General features: G+C 32.0%; 1 protein-coding gene and 1 long non-coding RNA gene across 3 annotated transcripts in view; one reads left to right on the top strand and one right to left on the bottom strand.

The window, feature by feature from the left end:
• Positions 1 to 555, top strand: part of LOC111085953 — a 2,173-nt gene extending 1,618 nt beyond the window's left edge. Inside the window, exon 3 of the long non-coding RNA XR_002610724.1 lies at positions 185 to 555. This is a non-coding gene — a long non-coding RNA (uncharacterized LOC111085953). The remainder of the gene's footprint in view (positions 1 to 184) is intronic.
• LOC106459950 (rho GTPase-activating protein 18-like) overlaps positions 1 to 4,492 on the bottom strand; it is a 174,724-nt gene that overhangs the window by 103,449 nt on the left and 66,783 nt on the right. The window lies entirely within an intron of this gene.

Here is a 4,492-nt window from a genome sequence, read left to right as displayed (position 1 = left end):
TATATATATACTATATATATATATATATATATATATATATATATATATATATATATACATACATACATATATATATATACATACATATATATATATATAGATACCATTATGTCAATTCTACAGGTATTTTTTTTGTATATATATATTTTTCCTTTTGATACTTAAAACATTTGTGCATTTTCAGATATTACCATGGAGGTTACAACTATGGCGGTCATGGTGGTCATGGAGTTTACAGTTATGGCAGCTACGGTGGCTGGTGGTAAAGAAACGGCCTTTCTCTACACTCGCCTAAGCTAATTATGTGTATTTTGTTTGTTCAATCCTAAAATATATCACAATGCCTAACACCCAGGATTGATGTTTAAACTGTATCAAATATTTACTAATGAGTTTACCATTCTAACTGCATGGAGTGTTATGTGTTTTCATGTTCTGTTTTTAAGGTTCTCAGTACAGCGTATAAAGTATGTTAACTGTTGCCCAAAACTAACTAAGAAGACGTATGTTAATGTTATAACTCCTTTTAAGTACACTGAAAACTAAATATTTATTTTCAGGAAGAATAAAAAAAAATTAAGAATTTTTTGATACAGAATGGTCAAAATATAATTTATTTTTTAAGTTACCATTAAACAAAAGCGTTTTTGTTTTTTTCAGTTTGAATGTAAAATATCAAATCACTTCAACTGTAAGATCCATTAAAGTATTTATGGACCTAACACACAGAACTTTGGGATTTTCAATCTATTAAAATATATCATAAGCAACTGAAGTAAAAAATTTAGATAGCATGTTCATAACAAAGGATTTTCAATAACAACTATTACAGTCAGCATTTGTAGCCTGAAAAACGTTATATTATTATAATTACCAAAACTAAGTAGAAACATGTAAAGTTTAGAAAACGTTTATTATTTATCTGAATGCGTTTAAACGTGCTGTAAAAAAGAACAAGTGAAATAAAAAAATAAAGTTTTAACCAAATGACCACTACCCCGGGACATTGAGTTTTTTTCATTTCCTTGCATCGTGTTTTCTACCAATTTTAAATTTTCAAGTTTTAACACATTAAAACTACATTTGTTTTAATACGTAGCATAATTTAGTTTCCTTAAATCTGGTTACGTGATAGATTAATGGTATGTTTACGAGCTTACAACACTAAAATCCGGGGTTTCTTTTCTTGCGTAGACAGATTACAGATGCCACACTGTGTATCTTGGGGTTAAGCACAAACACACAAGCGTTAAGTCTGATAAATTTAACTTAAACCTAGTAATGCTTTGCTACCACGGGACTTTCAGTAAGTAAAATATTCAAGTAAAACTATGGCTTCTTATTATTCTACTATAAACTAAACTATTGCACCATGATTAAAAATAAAAAGAGAGTTTGTTTGTAATTAAGTGCAAAGCTACACAATGGGCTATCTGTGCTCTGCCCACCACGGGTATCGAAACCCGGATTCTAGCGTTGTAAGTCTGTAGACATACCTCTCCATATTCTACTGTATCAACGTAATTAATGTACACTGTCAATTAACAATAACTAGGAATATGCATGTATGTATATATTTAAAAAAATGTTTTTTTATCATTTAATGTTACTAATTCAGAAGTTAATTCATGATAAATATAATTTTTTGTCTGCCAAACATGGTAAGCTTTTCCAGCATCATGTAATAAGTTAGTGTCGTGCTACGTACAAGCGTAGTAAGAATTATATACAGATTTTACAGTGAAAAAAATAACAAATATAAAATAATAAATAAAGACCATGAAACAAAAACTTATAGCTTTTGCATTTCGGAGTTCTTAATTATGAGGTTAAAGCGTAACTTTTACCCAAAGTTTTTGTAGATTATACAATGTAGAATATACATATACGTTGTTGATGGATGTTACCATTACTCGGTTCGAAGTTTACCTATGAATCGTTTCGCTATCTCAGTAGTAATTTGTATATAGAAATATAAAATTATAACATAGTTATGCTTTTATTAATATTTATTGTCTACGTAATCTTAACGCAAGAATTTGAACCAATAGAAGGTAATTTAAAAGTTATATTTAGAGCTCTTCGTTGTTTCTTGTTTTGATTTATATTATTTCAACAAATAAATTCACTAAACGCGGAGGTTATATTAAAATGTCTACTCGCTCTTGGTTCTATAAAAGTTATTTACACGTGACAATACTAAAAGTACAACTTAGCCTTCCTAAACTATCTCAAGCTTAATATTACATCACGAATCGACACAGTTTAATATTTCACCAGATGTAATTATGTTTGTTTGTTTGTAATAAAGCAAAGCCACATTGGACTATCTGCTGTGTTCATCGCGTGAGAATCGAACCCCAAATTTTAACTTTGTAAGTTCCTAAACTTACCGCCGTCCCACCGGGGGGGCACAAAATTATGTAACACTACAAGTAGTTTTAGCGCAAAATGTAATATTTAAAAAACACAATCATTTCAAGTTCATACAGCGTCTTTATGTAACATGTCTGAAACCTTGTCAATCAAAGTAATACTGGAAATCTATAGTACTTTTTACAATAATTTAAGATTTATAATTAATCTTCTCATATATTATATAAAAAAACAAAGAATAGTATGGTTCTAATATTTTCTTACAAGCAGAAAACAACGATTCAAGAGACAAATTTTATGGTGAAATTTATTAGATATGTGCATTTAATTAACCATCTCGTTAGTATTTGTATCTAATATATTTCTTCACCAATAAACATGCTCTTAAATATATAACAGATATGTTAAATAAATTTCAAAACATACCTTTTTTAATATTTAGTGATTTGGGTTACTAATCTGATGATGAGAAAACGGTATGATGGCTATTTCATAAAAGAAATTAATATAAAACACGTTAAAGAAACACAATAAACGTTCTTTCATATATGATTTAGGCGGAATATTCATGATAAACAAAAGTGAAATAGTCAGTAACTGCCTCGTTCAGAAAGACGCTTGTAGAGATTATGTAAAAGATCTAATCCACAAAAGTAGCTAAGGTAGAAAGGAAGATATTTCGACAGCCTTTCGCGAAGAAGAAAGACGGAAGGCTTTTGAAACATCATCCTGTCTACCTGAGCTACACAAGAACTAGTAAGCGCAAAAGTAATTGCAAATGGTGATATATATATATGCTAAGTTGCTTTATATGGAAACAACTATAAAATACCCGTGTTCGCTGCGGAGTTCGAATAACCCTCTCGTGATTCACAGAGGCCCCAATGTACCGATCAAACACCTTCATTATCCCAGTTACTTCTATTGCTACACCAAGAGGGTCCGTACTCAAAAACAAACCCCTTTAGGTCACTCGCTCATGGTACCTGAGCACGTGTGCCACGTTTGGTCCTACTAGCGTGCGAGTGACGGTATGAACACAATTTCAAACATGGCGTCCTCCCCCGGGATTCCGAGGGGGTTCAGGAACACAATCCGATGTCAGATTTGGGTTCAGAGGCCCTGAAACACTGCCCTAGACCGTAATAATACCTGAGTAACATTCAGGGTGCGATTTAACCCTTTTGGTAGAGAGCTATGCTATATAGATAAAGACACCCCTCGGGCCATCCTGAGTACACCTGCCAAATTCCACAACAGTGTGAGGAGTTCGCGGACTAACAAACACAAAGTGAATTAATATAGAACATAACGAAACTTAGGGCAATTATTATCAAGCGTTAGTTCAGGTAAATGACAAGATTATTGTTTTATTCACTACACATCTAGATCCGAAATCAGTCAGACCAATTCTGAGTCAGATTGTCAAACGCTTGAAACTGTTGGTTCTGCTCAGGTTCTTTGAAAATTTTAAATCAGCGATTGTTGGTAAAGAGATATGAATGTAACTAATAAGAATTCATTCGTTTATTGCCCAATAACTGTAATTACAGGACATGCAGATAACTGTAAAGCAAACAGCATAAAAAATGTAATAAGGTTTTAGATTTGCTTCATAAGCTTTCGATTGAATAATGGCAGTAATCTTTGTTGTTCGAGAACATGCTATAGTAAAGGTATTGCATACTTTACATTTGAATGTTTTTAGGCAGTTTAAGAGTATGTTGTTTAGTTAACTTAATACCACAAACAAGACCAGACTAGGTAAAACAAGAAACGAAACAATCAGAAAAGAGCTTGGAGTGAGATCAGTTCTGAAACATATAGAAAAGAAGAGATTGAAATGGTTCAACTACTTAGTGCGAATGAGTCCAGAGCAGCTACTGGTAATAGCATATATTTTACAACAAACATGAAACAGAGAAAGACCAAGAAAGTTTTCGACGATGGTGTCAAGGAAACAGCTAAAAACATGAAGCTAACAACTGTTGAAATGTCAAATCTTGTCCTAGAAGGACGTTTGCATCTACGACGACGTTAAAAGGCATAATTGGAGAACAAAAGAAAAAAGTAACATTTGAAATAAAGCGTTTATGTGGAGACATTTTTGAGGGTA

Source organism: Limulus polyphemus, unplaced genomic scaffold (assembly GCF_000517525.1).
Source record: "Limulus polyphemus unplaced genomic scaffold, Limulus_polyphemus-2.1.2 Scaffold31, whole genome shotgun sequence".
NCBI lineage: Eukaryota > Metazoa > Arthropoda > Merostomata > Xiphosura > Limulidae > Limulus > Limulus polyphemus.
Note: the sequence above shows the minus strand (reverse complement) of the source record. Positions and strands in the feature narration are given on the sequence as shown.